This window comes from Monodon monoceros, unplaced genomic scaffold (genome assembly GCF_005190385.1).
Source record: "Monodon monoceros isolate NGI ecotype Baffin Bay Population unplaced genomic scaffold, NGI_Narwhal_1 Super_Scaffold_18, whole genome shotgun sequence".
NCBI classification, from domain to species: domain Eukaryota; kingdom Metazoa; phylum Chordata; class Mammalia; order Artiodactyla; family Monodontidae; genus Monodon; species Monodon monoceros.
Window position 1 is genome coordinate 44,688,366 of NW_021703774.1, and position 24,818 is coordinate 44,713,183.

The window sequence follows — 24,818 nt, forward strand, 5'->3', positions numbered from 1 at the left end:
TTGGTCAAGGTGCTCACAGGCCAGCCCACATTCACAGGAAGGAGAACTAGACTCCATCTCTTGGTGGGAGGAGTGTCAAGGAATTTTAATCCACACAGTTAGGGACAATTGTTTGCGTTGATGGTACCTGAATAGCCCTGAGAGGCAGTATTATCTAGTGGTGAGAGCACAGACTCTAGAGTTGGACGGCCTGGTTTCAAATCCAAGCCTTATGACTTTAGCTGTGTGACTCTGTAAATTGTTTAAAAATCAATTTTATTGAGGTATAATTTATATGCAGTGAAGTGTTCTCATTTTAAGGGTTAATTTCTACAAATTTTGTCAAATTTATATACCTGTATAACTACCAACACTATCAAGATAAAGAACATTTCCATCACCCTAAAATGCTTCCTTGTACTGCTTTCGAGTTAACCTGGAAACCTCCAACCCAAGCAATCATTGATCTGCTTTCCTATCACTATAGATTAGATTTGTCTCTTCTAGAGTAAATGGAATCATTCAGTATGTACTCTTTCGTATCTGACTTCTTTTACTTAGCATGTTTCTGAGATTCATGCATGTTTTGCGTGTTTCACTATCCCTGTTCATTGTTCAGAAGTATTCCATTATATCGATATACCAGAATTTGTCCACTCATCTATTGATGGACTTATGAGTTATTTCCAATCTAAGTTATTGTGAAAAAAGCTGCTAGGAACTTTTGTTTTGTGTATTTAATAATAATAAAATAACAAATATCCGTGTGGACATATGTTTTTATTTCTCTTCAGTAAATTCCTAGGAGTGGGAATGCTGGGTGTCACTAAGTATATGCTTACCATACAAGAAACTGTGAAAATGTTTTCATAGTGATTTTTATCATATTACACCCCATATCAATAATATATGAGAGCACCAGTTGCTCAATAGCCTTGTCAACACTTAATATTGTCTTTAGCCATTCTAATGCATATGTAGGTACCTTATTATTATTTTAATTTGCATTTTTCTGATGACCAGGGTGCTGAGGATCTTTTTATATGCCCACTGACACTTTAATATTCTTTTGTAGAGTGTATATTCATGTTTTTTGGTCATGCTTTTAATATTTTCCATGCTGCAGTTTGCTCATCAGAAAAATAAGATAATTGTAAGGTAATGTATTCACAGGTTCTGGGTATTGGGATGTGGAAGTTTTGAGAAGGCTACTATCCAGCCTTCCATACCAGCGAAACCATTGTAAACTGAGGTCTCACTCGTGGAGAAGCAGCCAGAAAGGGCCCTGTCAAGTAGAAAGTGGGAAATTGATTTGGAGAATTTCTGAACCTTCCAAGCCTTAGTTTTCTAAGCTAAGTTTAGTTTGGTAAATGGACAAACATGTTATTTACTGTACATTTTTTTGGCATGGGGGAATAAAATAAGAAAAATGTTTACCTATCCTACTCAAATTTCCACCCAGCACCCTTAATGCTCTTAGCAGACCACGGGCAAATCTTGTAGCTGCAAATTTTAGTCATGACATGTCTTTGAAGTCTCATCTGAGAAATTCATGTGAATTATGCATTATACTTAAAATAGATGTGTATTTGTTTTAATACAAAATAACATTTTAAATGTCTTACCAGCAGGAAAAATAAATTGATGCTCTTTATTCTTTGATCTTCTATTCCCCCATGACATCTATGATTAGCTCTGTTTGAGAAACAATGTTATATAAAAGGAAGCGCATTGTAAACTATAATGGGCAATGAAAATTCATATTATTAGATTCACATATCAAATATTGAAAGCATCACATTGGTCTTAGCTCCACATAGTGAATCCAAGGAGAAAAATAAAAGGTATTTTCTTTAAAGTTAGGGAAAGCAGAACTCTACAAAAGTACATGATTCCTGGAATTTCCTTTGCATTAATACAGTATGAAATATTCTTCAAAGTATGGTGCAGTAGGCTTTTTCAGTTTGGCTGATTGCCAGGGAGGTGGGAGGTTCATTATTAAGGAGAAATATGTAAAGAGGAAGAAAAGCCAGTGTATGCAAGTGTGGGAGATACTGGGGTCTCTAGTCCCCCCATAATCTCCATAAACCTCTTAAAAATCATTTTTTGAGATGGTCAACTGATGTTTTCTCAGTCTTCTTTGAAATTTGTGCAGCTTCAAAAAGTGTCACTTTCCCTATCCAGAGCACCACTTTCTTTAGAAATTCCAGTGCCATCAGTTTTAAATCAATAAGACCAGTATTCACAAGGGCACCATGAAAGGAAGATCAGTGTTCCCTGAGACTCCTGGGTAATGGCAAAGAACTAGATGATTCTGGATGTTGGAAGCCCTTTAGAGATTTGTGGAAGACCTGGGCTGTGTTTCCTTTGCTCAACTCTTAAAGTGGCCTTAGCTCTATTAACCCTTCTAGGCAGGAAAGCAAGGGAAAAAAAGCTTTCATCAGGGGCCCCAGAATTCATTTCCATAATTAACACCACTGGAGGAATAGCTCATCCACTTACAATTTCTTTTCATCTCCTTTATTTCTGTTAGAGAGTGTAATACAGACTTGGTATGTGGCTCCTTCTCAAGAAATCCTTAAAGAAAACAACACTCCTCCCGTCCAATAATTTTTCAAATGCGTGCTAATATTGTTGTTAAAAGAATATTGTTTTAACATGTAGAAATTGTGGAGCTGTGTCACAACAATTGTATCTTTTATTGAAAAAGTTACCATATAATTTTGGCAAATAGATGAGCTAGATAATATTCTAAAATGTGTAGCCAGTGTTTAAATGGCTGAAAAATTGAAGTCTAATGAAGATTTGTTATTGAAGGAAAGGAGGAGCCTGGGGAGTGCACACAGAATTGCTAACAGCGCAGTGTCAAAACAAGCATTCATGAAGGCTGATTGAGAATCTGTAGAATGAAACAAGCAGACACAGGCTTTTGTGGGTTCATGTGATTTAACAGCGATAGGGGGATCGCGTCTGGTGTAAGAGACAAAGACTGCTTCAGAAGGTAAAAATGAATAGCTTAAAGCAGGAATTTAAAAATAATATTCCTGCCAAATAACCCTTGGTGATTTTTCAAAGTATGAAAAATGTTGCATGTTTGTATTCATGTCATGTGAGAAGTTAAATTCCAATTCTTTTGTCTTCTATTTTCTACTAAATCATCAGTTTGCTTTTGTTTCCTTTTGGAAAAATGAACAAGTCCTCAAATGCTATGAACTCCATCCTGATTCAAACTCTATTCGCAAACAAAAGAATCTCCTTCACTCTTTGTCCTCCAATAACCTGACCCATCTGCTATTTTTACCTCTTAACCCTGATATGACTTTAGCTCTTAATTTGAATTTTTCTCACTTTGTACATGTTTTAAGTAAACTTGGAGATGTCTGCGTTTGGTTCACTAGTCACAGTATAATTCTGGTGACCCCTTTGATTCTCACCTCAAATTTCCATTTATTCATACATCGAATTGCTTCTAGGGGTATGACATTTTGGACGTGATTAGAAGGCCAAGTGAAAAATATTTAATGATGTCACATGACAGGGCCACTTGGACAAAAGGACTTTGTACATGTGACTTCACACAATGGGAAATCATGAACTTTTCTCACCCTGTAAGTGGCATTGTGCCAGAGCACACTAAACTTCTAAACTTAGAAGCTACCCTCTGGCATGGTTCAGGAAACCTTTTCAGTTCTGATATCTGGGGGTTTTATACAAAAATATAAATTAACATTGGGAATAATTCATTATTTTTCATGGATTAAAACCAAATCTTGTTCAAGAACACTACTCTCTTATAAATCTCATTCATTACTAACATTTTCTTTGTTTACATAATATTTTGTCACATATGGGAATATATGTAAAAGATAAGAGCATACCAGAGCAATAAGAATGGAAAAAAACAAGAGAGTAGGTTTCAACTTATTGTTCATTTAAGTTAATATTGTTCTTTCAGAAAACAACCTTTTTTTTTTTTTTTTAAACTTAAAAATGTATTTCTGATAGCCCCACGGTATGCTCTGAACGGCGCTGGTGTTATGGAGCCTATAGGGCACTGATACAACATAGAACATACTTTCAAGGAGGTTGGTCTTGTAGAAAGAGACAGTGTAATAAAATTAAGAAAGAATGGAAACCTGCAGTTAAATTTCGTATGTCCGGTATTTTATGTACTTTATCTCTTACCTTCACAACAATCTTGCAAAGAAGATATTATCCTTCCCGATTTATACATAAAGAAAAAGTGGTTCAGGAAGGTGAAGTAATTTGCTTGGGGTCACTCAGCTAGTAAATTGACAAAGCACGATTCACAGTCAGGTGTTTCTAACTTTAGAGAACCAAGTGTTTTCCACTGTGCCCAGCTACCTCCTATTTCTAGTTTGTTTCCTAGAATGAGTCACTCAATCACTCCATGCAATAGTTTCCTATACTATAAAATGCAGAGGTTTCTTTCCTGGAGTGGAATTTCACTCGATATCATCTTGAGACCAACCCATGAGGCACTGGAAGAGCAATCCCAGACAGACGTCTAGGCGGGGTCACGAGCCTCCACACTCAGGACCAGGGCCATCAGAGTGCCCTACATTCAATGGGGCACACACTGATCAAAGCACCTGGGTCCTGGAGGAAAGAAGAATTTGGATGGGCACAGAGGACACGGAGGGTTTTGTAGACTGAGAGGGTAGCCAGAGCAGAAGCATGGAGCCAGAGTCAGGAGGGATGCTGGCATGTTTGCTGGGTAGTGAGGGGATGGAGAGATTGGAGTGTGAGGGGCCTGTGTGCAGTGTGCAGAGGGGGTTTGTTGGGTCAAGATGAAGGAGAACCTTGAATGCTAGGTGTTTATAGTCCACTTGAAAGACTCAGAGAGCCATTTCAAGACTTTTGCCACATCCCTGTGCCACTACTTATGGCTTTAGATCTTGAACTTGATATGTCAGCTGGCTGAGGTGCTCAGACCCTGTAATAGAAAACAGAACTCTTGGAGTCAGAAGTATTAACGATTGGGTAGTGTCTGGCAAGTAATAGAGCTCACAGATTCATGGTAAATGAGTGAATAATGTCTGAGAGGCATGCAGATTTATTCAATTTTCCTGGAGGGTTAATGGATTTGCCCTGAGCTACTAATATCACCTGGTTCTCTTAGGCAAACTCTCTTAGACCCGTACATGGGAGAGAGGGGCCTGGATGAGGGCACCTTGTGTGATTGTGAATGTCTTTCATCTGTGAGAAGTGACTGACCCATTTAGGGGCTCAGTCTGGGGCGGGCCTGATGACCGCCATGCTCTAGCCAGCCAGGCCAAAGGACCCGCAGGTGGGCATAACTGCTCAGTAGCATAAAGTGCCCAGTCAGAAAGCTGTGGAGGAGAACTAAATGTGGACCACTCTGTTCTTTGGGATTCCCACAATACAAGGGAATATTTGAGACCAGAAGCCACGAAGACTCAAAAGCAAAAGCAAAATATTTATGTTGATGAGTTACAATGTAACTGAACAGTAGTTATCCAAGGCAACATTGAAACACAACTGTGGAGGAAGTGGATCAAATCACTGCCCTCATGGAGCTTCCTTTGCAGTGGGAAAAGACAGATAATAAATAAACAAATGAAAATAATTTTTCAAAATATAAGGTCAGTTATCTCAGCATGTTATATCATTTGCCTACTGTTTAGAAAGCCTCCTCTGTCATATATCAAGTTTCCATATATGTGCAGGTCTATAAATAAAATATCTATTCTGTTTCCTGGTTCTATTTGCCTAGCTCTGCCTACATTCTTGATTACTATAGCTTTAGAGTAAACTTTGATATATGATATAGCAAGGTGCCCAAATTAGTTTTCTGCAAAAGTGCTTTAGCTATCTTTATTCCATGTTCCCCAATTAGAATCAGTTTGTCAAATCCCATGAAAACTCCCTATTGGCTTTTGATTGGAATTGCACTGCATTTATAGATCAGTTTGGGAAGAAATGACACCTCAATGACAATGAATCTTCTCATACAGGATTATTGTAAATTTCTCTGTTCTTATGTCTTTAATATCTTTCATTACATTTTTGTAATTTTCTTCCTAAAGCCCTTGCATATCTTTTATTAGATTTATTCTTTCTAATTTTTATTGCTATCATTCATCTTCTTTATTTTAAAATTATATTTTCTAAAGGTTTATTACTGCTATATAGAAATGTAGTTTATTTTAATATTGATATTTTTAATCTATCAACTAACTTTGCTGAATTCAAATATTAATTCTGATACTTTTTGAGCAGATTCACTTGTGTTTCGTATGTGGACAATCTTACCATCTTAGAGCAGTGGTTCACTCGGTGATTTTGTTCACAAGGGGACAGTTGGCCATGTCTGGAGACATTTCTGTTTGTCACAACTGAGAGTGTCAAAATTTTGTAGTCATTTACTAAGTCATTATTTAGTGAAGTCGTACTGTGTATTAGGCCCTGTTTGAGAAGCTGAGTATTCAGTGGTAATCAAAACAAATATGTTCCTACCCACTGCAAAATTTAGAGTTTAGTTTATACCTTGCAAACAGAAAATATAACTTCTTTCGTAGTATTCGTGGAAATACAGAAAGCACAGAAAGTAATCATACAATAGAACAGAATAAAAACGAAGTTCAAAAAGGCAAAAGTTATATAAAATTACTCTTTTACCACTATGCTATAAACATAGAACTCAATAATAAATGTTTAAACATTTAAACAAATAACTCCTTGCCAACTGGAGATATGTATCCTTAAATGATTTATGTATTTTTTAAAAAAGAATAAAAATAAGTCAAACTAAGACTTAAGAAGTTAGAAAAAGAAAAAAAGGAGCCACAAGCATAACAGAAGTAATTAATCAACATAAAGGAGACATTAATTACTTATAAAACAAAAAAACAGTGGAACTGACAAATTTTAAAAGCTCCTTATTTTAAAAACACTAAACAAAGGAAGGGAAAAGAGTAACTTTATGGTAGAGAAACTGACAAACACTACTTCAGCCAGATGATCAAGGTCAACAGCAACAATGATGGGTCATGTTGTCAATATGTATCCTTGAGTGATGTGATGAGAGTGGCACTTTATCTCTGTGGTCCTTGTCCCCAAAACTCATAATCCCAGGCTAGTCATGAGAAAAACAGCTGTTAAATCCCAACTGAGGGGCATGCTAAATAATACCTGATCAGTATTCTTCAGACTGTCAAGGTCATTCAAAACATGGTCTGTCTGAGAAACTGTCACAGCCAAGAGCAGCCAAAGGAGACACGGCAACTAAACGTAACGTGGTATCCTGGATGCGCTCCTGGAACAGAAAAAGGACACTAAGTAAAAAACTAAGGAAATTTGAAAAAAGTATGGACTTTAGTTAATAAGGTATCAACATTAATTGCGACAAATGTACCATCCTAATGTAAGATAGTAACAATAGGGGAAAATTGGTTGGGGCATATGGAAATTCTGTAGTATCTTTGCCACTTTTCTGTTAATCTAAAACTTTGTGTTAGTGTCCTATTGCTACTGTAACAAATTATCACAGATTTATTGGCTAAAAATAATGCAAATTTAAGAAGTTTTGGAGGTCAGAAGTCCAAAATGAGTTTTAGGGGGGCTAAAATCAAGGAGCCGGCAGGGTTGGTTCCTTCTGGAGGCCCCAGAGGCAATTTTGTTCCTTGTCTTTCCTGGCTTCGAGAGACTGCCAGCATTCATTTACTTGTGGCTGCATCACTCCAAACTCTCCTTCTGTTGTCATGTTGCCTTCTCCTCTGTCTGATCTTCCTGGGCCGCTCTTTTAAGGACCCTGTGATCACACAGGGCGCACTCAGATAATCCAGAATAACCTCCTCATCATAAAATCCTTAATTTAATCACATCCGCAAAGTTATGTGATTGCCCTATAAGATAACATTCACAGGTTCTGGAGATTAGGACATTGACATCTTTGTGGGGATATTATTCAGCTTACTTCACTACTCTAAAATTAAAAGTTTATTTAATAAAAACAACAGATAGATACTTAGAAAATCTAGCTGAGACAAAAAGGGAGCACACAATTAAATACCAAAGACCAACAGGAATATAACAAAAGATATGGAGATTTTAAGACCATAAGAGAGTAGTACCTATGACGATGAAAAAATACATTTCATTATCCAGATGAAATAAATGATTTCTTGGGGCAACAGGGTGTTATAGAAAAAAAATATTAGGAAAAGACCCAGGCATAAATGAAAAGGTTGTCATAGAAGGCTTAGGGACAAGATGTTTTTATAATGACCATAGTTTCTATGTATTGAGTGCTAAGTGATGGACAGAGCTGGAATTCAAACCAGCATTTATCTGGTTTCAAAGCCCATGAACTTTCACAGCATCATTTTGCCTCCTGTACACATATGGATCGGTCTTTTCATTCTTTCAAGGAACAGATTTTTCCTATTCTATGTAGTCTATTCCAGAGCATGGAAAGCTACCTAACTCATTTTTAACTCTTCAAAACTAAGGAGCACAGCCTGGAGAGGCAGGCTCCTCCCTCGAGCTGTATGATCTTAGCCTCAGTTCCTTATCTGCAAAATATAGATAATGCTGTATCTCATTGGTAAATGTTGTAAGAAAATATAGGAGAAAATGTAGTGTTTGGAACATGGTATGAGCTTACAAAATTATCACAACTGCCATTATTATTATTAATAATAAAACCTAACAAAGACAGGATAAAAAGGAAAGAACTTATATATTTAAAAATTCTAGGGCTTCCCTGGTGGCACAGTGGTTAAGAATCTGCCTGCCAATGCAAGGGACATGGGTTCGAGCCCTGGTCTGGGAAGATCCCACATGTCACAGAGCAAGTAAGCCCGTGAGCCACAACTACTGAGCCCTCGTGCTACAGGTACTGAAACCTGCATGCCTAGAGCCCGTGCTCCGCAATAAGAGAAGCCACTGCAATGAGAAGCCCATGCACCACAAGGAAGAGAGTAGCCCCCATTCGACACAACTAGAGAAAGCCCATGCACAGCAACGAAGACCCAATGCAGCCAAAAATAAATAAATAAAATAAAATAAAATAAAAAAAATTCTAAATACTAGCCAATGGGACTGAAAAGAAATATTTGAAAAGAATAATCTACCACGACCAAGCAGAAACTATCAGTTTAGTTTAATATTATAATATTTATTGTTATATCATACTGAGAGGTCAAATAAAAAAACATATGATCATTAAATTTTGAAAGGCATTAGTAAAGTATTACAATCATTTCTGATGGGAAAAATATTTTTGTTATTTATGAATAAAGGAATAATTCCTTAACACATTAAAAAATGTTTTACACTGACAGCTCATATAATTTATTGCAAAAATACCAATGGAGACATTTCCATTAACATCAGGAACAAACCAAGAATGTCTGCTATTCTCCCTACAGTTAATTATTATTTTATAAGTTTTGGTCACAGCAGAACAAAAATAAGAAGTGTGATTACTAGAAAAAAGAGAACAAAGTTATCATTGTTTGCAGATATCATCATATACCTAGAAAACCCTAGAGAATCAGCTAAAAAATAATTAGCAGTGAGTTCAGCAAGATGAATGAATATGTGTCGATGGATTTCAAACGCACCAGACACAATCAGAAAATATAATGAGGGAAAAATCTCTTTTACAATAGTGACAGGAATATAAAACACCCAGAAATATAAGCTTAATAAAAAGATATGTCAGACCTTTGTGAAAAATACCACAGAATTAGACCAACAAACATAAAGTAAGGCTTAAATAAACAGGAAGCCATAGAGTGTGTCTGTGTGGACTATTATAAATATATCAAGTTTACCCACATTAATTTTTAGGTTTAATGCAACTCAATACATTCTCAATGGGATTTTCCTTTGGGAGTTTTTCTGGAAGAATAAATACATAAGAATAGCAAATGAAAATTTGGAAAGGAAAGCTAATGAGGCAGGGTGCAACTTGTTCTACCAGATAGAAGATATATTGCAAAGCTACGGTGAAGAGTGGTACTTGCACAAGTATGGATCCATAAAAGAGACTAGCCCTCAAAAAAGAAAGCTCCCTATTACGTACAATGGCTTGAGATGCTATAAAGTTGACATCAAAACAAAGGAAGGGATGTCAATAAATGGAAGTCAATAAATGGAATATGGAAAATATTAGTCTAAGTCCTTACCTTATCCCATATGTCACACACAGTAATCAATTCCAGTGATGTCTATATAAAACAATGTATATAGCAAATAAAACAACACAAATATTAGAAGCAAATAAAAATGACTCTCAGGAGGAAGAAACTTTCACCAAAGGACAGAATCAATAGAATGGGTGACAAAGTTTTAAATGCTGTCTATCAAAACTATCATTTCTTAAACAAAAAAGAAAAATAACATGGGAAATAATAAAATGACAAAGTTGGAAAAATGTTTGCCACTGATGATAGACAAAGAGGTAACATTTGTTTCTAGAGTTTTTATAAATCTGTAAGAAAATTACTGACACTTCCATAGAAATAATGGATAAAAAGACAAGGGTAATTTATGGAGGAATTATGAGGGGTCAGTAAAGATGGGGGAAAGTTCAACTTTCCTGATAATCTCACAAATCTAAACATCATTTTATTTTAAAAAGTTTTATTGGGGTATAGTTGATTTACAATATTATGTTAGTTTCAGGTATACAGCAAAGTGAATCAGTTATACATATATGTATATCCATTCTTTTTTTAGATTATTTTCCCATATAGGTCATTACAGAGTATTGGGTAGAGTTCGCTGTGCTATTAATTTTCTATTTTATTAAACATCATTTTACCTATTTAATTGCCAACTCAGGGTGAGAGATGGTCAGGTGGTGGATACTGTTAGGTAACCTGGAAGGAATGTCTAGTGTTACCATCTTCCTGGGGATGTATTTGGCAGTATGTTTCAGGAGCGCAAAAACCTCTGGTCACTTGGCCCAGGAATTCTTCTAGAATTCTGTCATTAGAAATGAAAAAGAGATGTGGACAATGCTTTTTGCACAGGGATATTATTTACTTTCTATTTATAATGTCAAAAACTGGAAATAAGTTCAACAAAAAATTGTATTGGAATGGTAGGCTATGGTATATTGATGATTCTGAAAAATTCTGGTTTTGAAGAACTTTAATTATATGTAAATGTTCACAATATAATTTGTTTGTTTGTCTTCTTTTTGGCCACACAGCATGTGGGATCTTAGTTCCCCAACCAGGGATTGAACCAATGCCCCCTGCATTGGAAGGGCGGAGTTTTAACCGCTGGACCACCAGGGAAGTCCCTCACAATATAATTTTAAAGTAAAAGTGTAGCATTCAAAAGTGCATCCAAGAGAAGTTATACCTAGAATTTAGGGTAGGCTATTTCAGTTGGAATCTTTATTTGCATTTTTAATACTTCTTGTTTTCTATAATAAGATGCATTGCTTCCATAATAAAAAAAATAGCGTATGTGGGTCTATGTGTATTTAAGGTACAATATGTGTAGTCAGTTAGTATCCTCTTCAAGAAATTAATCAAACTTTGGAAATTAGAAGTGGATTTTGTTGATATTTCCGGACGTTTTTTCTTTTATTTTGAAACATACACCCTTCTCTCTCTCTTTCCAAACCTGTTCTGCTTTCACCAAGAAACACAGTCATATATGCAGTCCCTTATACTTATCCCCACTCCCCATTTTATTCTTTAAGAGAAAGGAATATATTTAAGTTTGGCTTTGATTTTTTACAAGTTTGTTAAAAGAGTTTAAGATTTCATTTTGCTAAAAATGAAAAGATGTTAGTGACAGAATCATGCTTTGTTGCCTAGGTAGCAAAAATGATAACAACTGTATCAAATAGAAGACTTCTAAATAAACCTATGTCTAAATTAAAGTGGTATTTCCAAATGGTTAAAGAATTAAAAGACATGGAAAAAACTGAAGAGAATCAGGTAGTAACTTGGAATGAAGAGGAAGTACTGAATAGATACTGACATGAACAGTTCATATCATACAGAAATCATAGGGATAATCCTCACTAGAGCATCTTGTAAACACAGTTTGTTAATTTTTGTATATTTCTATAATACATAGAAAATCGGAAAAATATTGGAGAATACAGAGATAAAAAATGATCACCAATAATCCTACCATCTATTTAAGTGGAGTTACTTCTGATTTCTATTCTCTCTTTCTCTACCTGCAGCCTCCCCCCAGCATGTTATTTTTAAAGATACTTATTCAATACTCTAAGTAAAATTTTTTACCACAATTGCTTTTCAGAATGAACTCTCTGGAAATAACTTTGGTGTTTGCACCCTAGTGTAAATTCTTCTCCAGTCTCTCATCTGAGAGTTCCCAGTGTAATCGTTGGCTCTCCGCATGGTCAGCTGCCCATTCACTCAATCTGAACGTGAGTGTGAAGCAAGTCAGAAAGAGAAAAACAAATATCGTATAGTAACGTATACATGTGGAATCTAGAAACATGGTACAGATGAACCAGTTTGCAAGGCAGAAATAGAGACACAGATGTAGAGAACAAACGTATGGACACCAAGGGGGGAAAGCAGGGGGATGGTGGTGGTGGTGTGATGAATTGGGAGACTGGGATTGACATGTATACACTGATGTGCATAAAATGGATGACTAATAAGAACCTGCTGTATAAAAAGTAAAATACAATTAAAAAAAAAAGTGAAGTCTGCCTGTTGACGAGACCTACATATGCAGATGCGGCTTTTATTGCTCCTTTCTTAAATATGAAACAAAGATTTACTTAACAAGTATTTATTAAATACCCACTCGATGCTGGGCACAGTTCTTGGCATGCAATAGTGATCAAAAAAGACCAAAATTCCTGCCCTCTTGGAGCTTACATTCTAGTGATGGAAGAGGAAAAATAGGAAAGGAAATTATTCCATATTTTAGAGATTGATATGTGCTACGGACAAAAACAGTTGGGTGGTCAGATGGTGACATTTGAGACACTAGAGAATCACAAATTTCCTATTAAAAAAAGAGCCTACTGGATGCCAAGAAGAGTTAGTGGATGATGATACACACCTAGACTTACCTGTGTGAAATTCTGGATGTGAGGTCATAAGGTTTCCCACAGCAGGGGCAGGAACGAAGGGGTAGGAGAGAGGGCACACACAAATGGGTAGATCCAGATTGGCATCAAAATTTTCAACAATAACAGTGTTGCTAAAATAAAATGGATCAAGGTCTTTGAAGTATGAGGGAAATTTTTTTTTCAATCTAGAGCAGAATTCTCAACCAAAGGATCAGTTCAATAATAAAACATATTCAAATATACCACTATATTGAAAATCTACCTCCCATGTACCCTTCTTAGGAAGTTACTTGAAGATGTGCTCCTCAACAAATTGAGGGCATAAACTAAGAAAGAATACTGATGGAAAAATAAGTTTAGATGTATCCAATAGAGGAAATATAAACCTGTATGTGTATATATATATATATATATATATATATATATATATATATATATATAATGTATATCCTAGAGAAAGGTTTATTGTGAGGTATTGGCTCATGCAATTATGGAGGCTGAGAAGTCCCCAAATCTGCTGTCTGCCAAGTGGGAGACCCAGGAAAGCAGGTGATGTAGTCTGAAGGCCTGAGAACGAGGAGCATTGAGAGCAGGAGAAAACCAAGGTCTCAACTCAAGCCCTCAGGCAGGGGGAGGGCGAATCCAGCGTTCCTCTGCCTTTATGTTCTATTCAGTCCCTCAACAGATTGGCTGATGGCCACCCACATTGGGGAGGGCATCAGCTTTACTCAAGCCACCAACTCAAATGCTAATATCTTCTAGAAACAGCCTCGTAGACACATAATGGTTGTTTTTTTTAAAATAAATTAAATAATGGTTGTTTTTTTAAAATAAATGGTTGTTTTTTTAAAATAAATTTATTAATTTATTTATTTGGTTGTTTTTTTTTAAATAATGGTTGTTTTTTTAAAAATAAATTTATTAATTTATTTATTTTTGCCTGCATTGGGTCTTTGTTGCTGCGCACGGGCTTTTCTCTAGTTGCGGCGAGCGGGGGCTACTTTTCGTTGCGGTGCACAGGCTTCTCCTTGCGGTGGCTTCTCTTGTTACAGAGCGCGGGCTCTAGACACACGGGCTTCAGTAGTTTTGGCACGCAGGCTCAGTAGTTGTGGCGCACGGGCTTAGTTGCTCCGTGGCATGTGGCATCTTCCCAGACCAGGGCTCGAACCCGTGTCCCCTGCATTGGCAGGTGGATTCTCAAGCACTGCACCACCAGGGAAGCCCCAGAAATAATGGTTAATCAGGTATCTGGTTATCCCATGGCCCAGTCAAGTTGACATGTGAAATTAACAATCACAGGTATGGAAGGACAAGAGGTACATTATAGCCTACTTTAGCAGAGAGCCAATAACTAATCTATTGCTAATGTTGATCAATCAAGAAATAACAGTATAAACCGACAAATCATGGTAACCATCTTCATCTCCAATGTTTATGATCTTGTCAATGTAAACTGTAGAGCAACACTTAACCATCCAACTAGCTGTCAATAGGGAGGCGATAGGTGAAGAGACAGGACACAGGGTAGGGATGAAGCAGAATTCTGCACATCTGAGCTAGATGGTTTGAAGTTAAGTAGGCTGGAGAAAATTTCCCGAACTAAAAGGGAGAGTACTTACAAGAATATTTTATAGAGAGTGGGGGGCCCAGGAAAGGAAAGGGTGCTTGAGGGAATTTTCCCTGCCAACCTACTACTCTGATGCAAATAGAGAAAAGATAAAACACAGACATTTTTTGCTTGTAGTTTCAATTTACACAACACAGTGAAAGCTCAGTTATCAACGTTTCATTCACTCAGGATTTTTTATGTGCCTATTATATATCAGGTACTATTGAACTGATAGAACAATTAAGATAAAAAATTCTCTTCCAATAAATGTAAAAGTAATTAGCTTAAGGATTCACAGGTAAAATCTGGTGAGAGATAGGCATGTAGTGATTCAATTCGATAAAGTGTTACGGCGCTGTGACAGAAATATGTTCAGCGTCCAGAAAGGACACCAAGGAAGAAGTGGTTCATTCTGTTTGTGGAAAGTTAAATTCCACAAACAGGAATTTACCTGATAGATAGAGTGAGATTTCTGCTGCCTTGAAGAAGAGTCGATCTTCGTATGTTTGAAAATACAATTATTCTCTTGTATGTCCAGCCTAAGGAAATAATCTTAACTAAAAAGAATTAAGCAAAAAACAAAACAAAGCAAACAAACAAAAATCCTTTTTGGTGAATCAACTTTGAAAATATCTTACAGCATTTCTACAGCACCCCAAATTAATCACTAATATCAAATAACTCTTGAACTAGTGCAATTTTTTTCATCAGTATATTGGAGGTAATAATGCCTATTTTAAGGATTATAGTGAGAATCAGAAATAGAAATAGAAATAATTCTTAGCCTACTCTCTGAAACTTACTGGGATGATTATGATGGTGATGAAAATTTGTGTATAAATCTTTCCACTGGTACAGAAAATTCAAGAGTGAATCCAATACTCTGTACACAGATGACACTCCATACATGGGGAATCACAGGAGCCCAGAAAGCTGGAGCTGGCATGTGCCCTAGAGACCAGCCTCGCTTTTTCACGTTATTGTGGAGGAAACTGAGACACGCAGAAGTTAAATGATTTGCCAGAGAAGTCTGCCTGGAGCCTAAGAACCTTACATTTAAGACGCTGAAAAGAGATTTGTGTGCCTTGAGGCCAGGGATGCTGGTGAATTTGAGAGCCCTTCACTTTTCCTAACTTATTTAAATAATGTGTCAGCAAAGGCCTGCTTACACATCAGACACAGGGTGCTTCAGGGGTCTTTTCTCTTCTCCTGAGATGAGTTATTAGGCCAACTGGTCGTAGCACCCATTGCTCTAGGAGCTGAAATCAGAATAACCAAAACTCACACCTTGGGGTACAAACACTGCTTAGATCAAAGTGATGTTTTTCTTCTTTTTAGCGTTATATATTGGCATTAGGCCATTTCCTCCTATGTTTCTATAATGCACTATGCACTGCAATTGGTGAGGGGTTCACGGAGACATTAGCGGTATACTAGAACTTGTAGAAAGGAAAATATTATAAGTCCTACTATCACCTTTCTCTCGCCATATCTGACAAAGAAGGAGGGAATTAATTTCAGTCAGTATTAATTCAGGGTCTTTGAACTCATGGGCATGGCTATGATGTCATTTCAGTACTGTAGTCAAAGGTAGAAGCATTCAATAAGTGTGGGTCTGCACACACTTCCTCTCTGCCTTTCTCTCACCCTGTGTCCCCTTCAAGAGGAATTCTGCCTCTTGTATCACTGCCTCCTTTCTCCAATGTGCTAGAATTACATGAGTTTACATTCTTTGAACTTGAACTTCTTCAACTCTAAGTGTGGGATATTAATATCTTCATTAGTGGTTTGCTGGGATAATTCAATTAGTTAATCTAAACAGTGAAAGCTCTTGGCCCAAAATAATGTATATAACATGTAATAAATACTATTTACCTTCCTGTCCCTCTTTCCTTCCTTCCTCCCTCTCTCTCCCTTTCTTTCCTCCACCTTCATGCTGTCCAAATACACTGATCCTACTCCTAGCATCCTACAGCGATCATGGGTCACACAAGCCACAGTTCCTACTCTTATGGCGCTACCTCTTCCATTCTGTAAACTAGAAGAGAAGCTTCCATTTAGAGGTTTGGACCAAGATCCTTCCATCTCTAAAATTCTACAATTCTTTTTATGGCTTCAAACCATTCAGTGTTTGTGGTAGATGTGTTTCTAGGGACAGTTTGATTATAAAAAGTTTTGCTTTGGGAGTTGGGCTTTAAAGACCTTCTGATCAAAATCACTCATTCCCTTTTTTAAAGAGAGAATTAGAGAGCTGCCTAGGTTGGGAAGAACACGCATTTCCCACAGTGATTTTTCACAGTGTTCTGAAGGCAAGAAACTAAGATTGATTTATATCTCTGCATTTTCTAAAGAGGAAGATGGATGTTCTGTGTGCTCTTCTTACCTACAGCAGGTTTGGGGTTGAAACAATTCTTTAAAAAGATATACGTCTTGAGGACAAACCTGGAAGTTTGGCGTAAGTGGATTGTATTTGTACCAGATTTTCCATTATTTCAAATTCCCATTAAACTACACAACATCGTTCTGCGGTATTTAGCATTTCACTATTCTCTTCCTCCTAAGATTTGGAGATCTAGAGATACAAAATGAAATGAACAAAAAAGGGAGAATTTCTTAGGAATATTTTTGAACTAGAAAATTATTTAGTTAGGCTAGTACTATGTTTCTTTGCAGCCATTTCAGGGAAAGAACATAGACTCAAATGTATCATGATAGCAAAACAAATATCTTGAAGGTGGGAAATGAAAGAGGGGCAAGGGAGAGAAAGATAGAGAGGAAGGAGAGGAGGGAGACAGAGAAACCGATGAATGAAAACGGGTTCTTTCCTAATCTCACAGCCATAAAAATCCTGAGCCATCGATAGCCAAAGCTTTGTTTCAGGAAGACTTTTAAACTCACAGTAAATATTATTTACCTTGTCCTCACAACGGGTGACTTCCTAAGTTAGTGTTGGAATAAAAGCGTGAGCTTAGGGTTTGGGTTAGACGATTGCTCTTTTCTTTTAAATTGAAGTACAGTTGATTTACAATGTCAGTTTCAGGTGTACTGCACAGTGATTTTTTTTTTTCAGACTCTTTTCCCTTATAGGTTATTACAAAACATTGAGTATTGTTCCCTGTGCTATGCAGTAGGTCCTTGTTGGTTATCTCTTTTATATTTAGTAGTGTGTATACGTTAATCCTATCCTCCTAATTTAGGCTGTTGCTACTTAAATGATGCAAAAAATACAGAGCCAGGAAAGGATAATAAACAAAAAGTACTGAATAGTAAGAGGAGAAAGTGAAGGGGAGATGCTGAGGACAATCCACCCCACACTAGTTTTCCTGGGCGGGGGGTCCTCTCTTCTCAAACTCTCCAACCCCCAGAATGAGCTATACATCCTTTCTGAAAGAAGATGGTCTCCATCACATTTTTTCTGCCCAAGCATCCGTACGATCAAAATTATCAGTCCAGACGAATGTATAAGGAGAACGTGGTACATATATACAATGGAATATTATTCAGCCCTAAGAAGAAAGGAAATTCTCACACGTGCTACACCATGAATGAAGCTTGAGGACATTGTGCTGAGGGAAATAAGGAATACTGTGAGATTCCACTTACCTGAGGTACCTGGAGTAGTCAGACTTGCAGAGACAAAAAGTAGAATGATGACTGCCAGTGGCTGAGGGGAGAAAGACATGGGGAGTTGCTGTGTAGTGGGTACAGAGGTTCAGTGTGGGAAGATGAAAAAGTTCTGGAGGCGGATGGTGGTGATCGTATAACGACGTGAATGTACTAAATACCACTGAACTGTAGACTTAAAAATTGTTAAAATAGCAAATTTCAGGTTATGTGTGTTTCACCATCACCACCATCACCACCACCACCACCACCACAATAATAATAATAAAATCACCTGTCCAGGCCAGAAAGAACAGCAGTGGAGAAAATTGCTTCATAGAAAATGAGCCACCTTGAGATGAACTAACACAGGCAAATGGAGTAAATTTTACAGTAAAGGGGTCCTGCTATCTCAGATATTAAGTTAATGTCATCTCATTCAGCAAAAACTCTGTAGGGCAAAGATCATCAGGAAACCAAGGCACAGAGGTCACTAGCTTGCCTATTCTTACAGTCTACTCTTCTTCGTCACGTAAAGAATTTGATGCCAAGTCTGTCTGTGACAAAGCCCACTTTCTCTTCTACACGGTACTTTCTTTAAAGGGCTAGTTTTCACTGAGTTTGAAATACTCCTACCTCCATACGTAGGAACATCTAAGAAAAAGCAAAACTGCTCAGTTGTGGGAAGAGGAAGCAGGAAGAAACGGTCCCTAACAAAACAAGGGAGATGGATAATCTATGGTAGGCTAAGAGAGTTTCTGTTAGCTTCCAGAGATCATTTTGGGTTTCTTACCTCCTTTGACTTCTGAATTTGAAAGCTCAATAGCAGATATGCTTAATTTATTCTTAAATTGACAAAAGGTGAAACAGAAGCCTAAGCCAGCCTTTTCTGAATAGTCTAATGATAATGGAGCATTTGGCATTAGTTTTGATTTTTAATAGAAGAAGAGGTCCAATTCAAATAAAAGACAGTATAGCTCAAAATTGTGCTAAAAACTTAGGGATAAGGGCATCATTTTAGTAATATCAACTCTCTTTCTGATTGTCTTCATAAAGCAAGCCAAATACTCTGAGATAGAGCATTGGCACTGGCATCATGGAATGAGGTTTGATTTGTCGTTAGCTGCTTTCAGTTGTGTCACTTTGAACTCCTCTCTTAACCTCTGTGAGCCTCAGTTTCCTAACACATAAAATGGAAATCATAATGCCTAATTTACAAGATAATTGAAGGATTGAATTACATTAAAGAAGGTGATGTATGTTAGAGTGCCTGGCACACTTTGATTTAATACAAAATGATTGGTAACTTATCATGAAAAAGATGCTCACACTCCTGTGTGAGAACAAGGGTAGGCAAGTTCAGGCCTATCTAGATCTCAAATAAAGTTACTGCTAAGGAAGGGAAAAGTTTAATAAAAAAAAATTAAGCCTTTCCATGCTTTGAAGTGAAAGAGTAACCGGAATAATATTAACACCAAATGGAGATCCAATGAACAAAATAAGATGGTGCCCTGTCATCATACCACACTTTAGGCTGGTTGTATTTTTTCTTTTTTTTACATCTCCCTGTCTCGAATCTTCAGGAAAACTGATGGATCTTAGCAAATCATATTTATAAGAGAAATGCTTTGTAGGACAAATATTTTATTTACTACCATTCTGCATGCATAACAAGGGAAATAGTTCACTTGGCTGAAGCCAACGGGTAGTTGGGCAGATTCAGAGCACATCTGCGGAAAGCGAGATTAATAATTAAAATATAAAGCCACCACTTCTTTTTAAGCTACAATTATTGGCTTCAGTGGCATGAAAATTCTCTGAGTAACTGGCCTTTACGATCTCTCATCAATTGCTTGTCAATAGATGAGGGTGGGTTAAAAATCTAGCTTTGACAGCCACATAGCACAGGGAGATCAGCTGGGTGCTTTGTGACCACCTAGAGGGGTGGGATAGGGAGGGTGGGAGGGAGACGCAAGAGGGAGGAGATATGGGGATATATGTATATGTGTAGCTGATTCACTTTGTTATAAAGCAGAAACTAGCACACCATTGTTAAGCAATGATACTCCGATAAAGATGTTAAAAAAGAAAAACTAGCTTTGAACTCCTGGTCAGAGCTGGTCCGTCAGTGTCACTTGGCTGGAGTGAGCTGGAGAATGGAAAAGTTGATGCATTCTTTTCTGTTAAAGTGTTCTATCTTGGTATTCCTAATTTGTACATGACCATTAAGACAGGCAGAATTGCAGATTCTGTGCAGTACTGACAGGCAGTCCCCCAGATCACTAATTATCTGTCTTATTTCATGGCGGGGGAAACATGGTTGGGCTGGAAAATCATACCAAACCTGCAGAGATATGAGAGAATGGATACCTAGTTCCATAAATGCATAGCTGTTTGCATGCTTACAACCATGGAAATCATTAGCTGTTTACTGGCAATATGTTTTGTTTTGCTGCACTCCTGGAAGAAAATAACACTAGAGTATTGAAATTGTGAGGTGAAGTCAGCATTTTTAAGAAAGAAAAAGCAGGGCACAGCCCTGTATATCAATGCAAAAGTTTAGACACTTTGGACCTCTGTGTTAGAAAGTGCATTAACATTCCTAAAAGATAAAATAGCAGAATAATTTATTTTTTCTCCTTCTTCAATGAACATTTAGTATTAGTGCCAATTATAGGAGGTGAACAGAAGTGGTAAATGTCCTTCTCTATGGATTACGGTGAAATTGTGATTTATTTGTTTATTGATAACATCACTTAAGATCACCTGGAAATTTGGTAACATAGCACTGGTTATTTTTTATGGAAATATCTCAGTTGCTTTGAGTTTTGACTTTCATACTTCTAGGAGTCATAGGGAGAGAAGAAAGCAAGCAAGAAGTAAAAACTGTGGGCATTTTTTTCCTGATATCTAATTTTAGTATGTCAAAATGTTCTTGATAAAATCAGCCCCTCTCTTTTCCCCTCACTCCCTGACTGCTTCATGTCCAGAGGTTGATGGTAACGGTTCAGGACCTGAGTTAAATGTGATTTCTTAACTTGATCATCTAGTCATTTGGAATCTGCTGACTGCCAAAATTCCAGTGATAATTTGGCTTGTGTTAAAAAGCCACTAAATAAGGAAATAATTTCGTCTACTTCTTATCCTCCCCTTTTGCTTAACTAGCTACTCAGCTAGTGGTTTGCTCATCTGTTCCCTTCTAAGACCCAAGAGCCACACCTTAACCGCACCTCTCTGAGATCTCTCATTCCCTTTTCTAGTTTATTTTCCATTTAAACAGACTTCAATGAATCCCCTTTTAGTCTCTGAAAGAATTTGTGCTTTTTTTTTTAACATTGAACTAGAAGCCCACATCTCAAGAAACATGTGACAGATACATTCTCTTATTGAAGGTCTGGGCATATTCAGAAGCATCAACAACGTAGGGTTAACCCTAAAGTAATGAAGGCATAAGACATTTAAGTGGTATTGGAAGAAGATTCTAATGTATCGAGAAGGAATCTAGAGCCTAATTTTCTTGTACCGACAAAAGAAGAAAGGTGAAAGCAGAGAGATAAAAATTTTATGTTTCTATTATAGGAAGCTTATCCTACTTCTGACTATAATGGAGTATCTCACAACAGATCAAGTCTCCTGTTGAAAACACCTAGAAAGTCCATATAAAAGCACAAAATACACATTTTTACAAGACATCAAAGAGCAGCCAAAGTATCCAGGACCCAGGGAGTCAAGATCCCAGAAGGAGAGAAACTCACTAAGGTAAGGCCAATATTCTCTGTGCCACGTTCAGGGGATTGGCCAATTTTTGGCACAGAAGGAAAAGCTGAGAATTGGACAGAAGGTAGAGGCTAAGAGGCAGAGAATCCATCAGAGCTTTCAGCAGTCTTATGCAACCAGGGAGACAAACGGTGGAGTTCAGGACTACCTGGGGAGATGGCACCTGAGGCCAAGATCTCCTGAGATAAGAGAGGTGTAGAGGATCCTCTGGTGTTCATCTAGAGGCATATGTCACATTCTTAAGGTGTACAAGCAAGAGGCTAAAAAGTCAAGCAGAAAGCAGGTTAAAAACAAAAAGGAGTTTGGAGCAGTCTCAGGAGGGTGAGGAGATAAAAACTGAAGCTCAGGGTCTGCTCAGGAGGACTTCTCATGTTCCAGAACCAGGCTCATTTGCCTGACGTGCAGCAAGCCAAAAGCTGAGATGCTGAGGTTTGCAACAGAGAAAAGGTTTCTTCGTGAGGCAGCCAAGTGAGGAGACAGGAGAACAAACCTAAAATCTGCCTCCCTGAAGGTGAGGGGCTTGGAATATTTATGTGATAAAGAAGCAGGGTGGTCTGAGGCGTGCTGAGGAAAGGTGACTGCAGGGAAGAAAAAGGTGAGGTAATCATTCTGTGCAGGCACAGCTAAGATACATGCTTCTTCATGGGATGCATATTCAGGAAATGGCAGTGTTAGCATGTTCTGAGGGTGAAGTTTTGGTCCCTCTGACACCAAAAGGTCATGAATCGGATACTCACACATGCCCAGTTGATGGGTTGGTGGTCCCAACCAGTCTTAACCGGCTGGAGCTTGAACTGGACACAGCTGACTCCAAGTTCTTGAAAAACAACTTGGGCAAACATCTTATTGTTTAGGCTGTGTGACGCTTGGAGGATATGTAAGTTTTTGTAAAAACAATTGCAGCGAGCTTGAAAATTGAAGGCAGTTTACAGTTTATTATTTATTAAGCAAGTTATAGTTTAATGGATCTAACTGATGTCTACCCTCGGTTTCACCAGTAAATACCCTAGGTTCTCAGTTGATATGCCAGAGGTATGTAAAGACTAACAGAGACTACAAATTGCTTGCTACTATAGCTGTCTGCCAGAGGACAGGATAAATTTCCTTTGGAGAAAGATAACATCATCCTGAACATCTACAGTTTTTCATAAACAATGTTGTACTGTCAATAAAATATAACTAGATGTACCAAGAAACGGAATTCTAAACAAAATCTGACAATAGAAACAGACCCATAGTTAACCTAGATATTAGGATTATGAGACATAGATTTTTTAAAAACCTGATTAATATATTCAAGAAAAATAGATGTCAAGGGGGAGAATTTCACTAAAGAATTAAAGTCTATAAAAGCATCAGTGGAATTTCTACAACTGAAGAACGTAATAACTGAAATTAGGATCTAAATATAAGGTTTAATCATACATTGGACATAACAAAGGAGGATTTGTTAATTGGATGATAAATCAGTTAAAACATTCAGATTGAAGGACGGAGAGCAAAAGGTTGAAAAATGAAGAAACTCACATAAGAGATATGTAGAACATGGAGAAAAGATCCAACGTACATAAAACGAGTCACAGAAGAAATGGAGAGAGATAATAGTGCAGAAGCAATATATGAAAAAAATAATAGCTGAGATTTTTTTCCCAAAACTAATGAAAGATATCAAAGAAGTGCTACTAATTCCAAGCTGGATAAGAACAAAAGAACTCACAATTAGGCTCATGATTGTAAAATTTCTGCAAACCAAAGTCTTAAGAGCATCCAGAGAAAACTGACTCATTACCTTTAAAGGAACATCAATCAGACTTATAACTATTTTCTCAAAAGAGAAATAAAAGCCAGAAGACAATGCAACAATGTCTCCAAAGGGCAAAGGAAAAAACAAAGATGTCAACCGGGGAATTGATTACCCCGTGAAAATATTTTTCAAATGTGAAAGTGAAATAAATGTTTTTCTAGACAAATAAAAACACAGAATTCATCACCGGGAGACCCACACTAAGAGAAATGCTAAAGGGAATTCTTTGGACAGGAGGAAAGTTATACCAGAAATCCCAAAAGGAACGAAGAGCAATAGGTAGAACAGATGGTAAATACAATGCATATTGACAGTTTTGTGGGGCTTAAAATATACAGAGAATTACAATTCATGAAAACTATAATACAAAATTAGGACAGGGGTATCGTTTGGACTGTAGTCTATTATTAGAAGCCAAAAAAACTTAATCCTATTGATTTGGTCAAGTCTCTGTGATCCCTGGGAAGGTATCTGGGCAGAGTTCAGCCACAGTGAAGTGAGTTACAGAAGGGGTCAGAGGACCTTGGGAGCATCAGGCTAAGGGCAGTGTCCAGGGTTGTTTGACTACAGGATTACATAGCCCTCTCTCTGAGCAGTGGGACTACCAGTGGATCGAACACCCTCATGGATAGATTTTTAAATAATTTTAGATGAAGAAATATTACATTAACACTTTTTTCATTGCTTTTTTCTCAATTACCAAATTTGTTTATGTTTGATTATTAAACACAAGGGCCCTTTGATGGGTAGCAGGCTGTCCTTTATTCATTTCATTATCTAGAACAAACTGAAACTAAAGGTAAGAACTTGAATTCCATTGTGGCAGATCAAGTGAATTTGATCACAAGACCAAAATTCCTAGATAGGACAAAGGGATCAATGTTTTGGTGACCCAATGGGGAGTTTGTTGTTACTAGGCAGAATGGGGCTCCAAAACTGGATTGAAAATTATCAGTTTAAGGTGGGCAAGAGAA

At 37.3% G+C, this 24,818-nt stretch overlaps 1 long non-coding RNA gene across 1 annotated transcript in view; it reads right to left on the reverse strand.

Annotated features, from left to right (window-relative positions):
- Positions 1-6,961: 6,961 nt before the first annotated feature.
- LOC114898266 overlaps positions 6,962-24,818 on the reverse strand; it is a 91,859-nt gene continuing 74,002 nt past the window's right edge. Inside the window, exon 3 of the long non-coding RNA XR_003794314.1 lies at positions 6,962-7,279. This is a non-coding gene — a long non-coding RNA (uncharacterized LOC114898266). The remainder of the gene's footprint in view (positions 7,280-24,818) is intronic.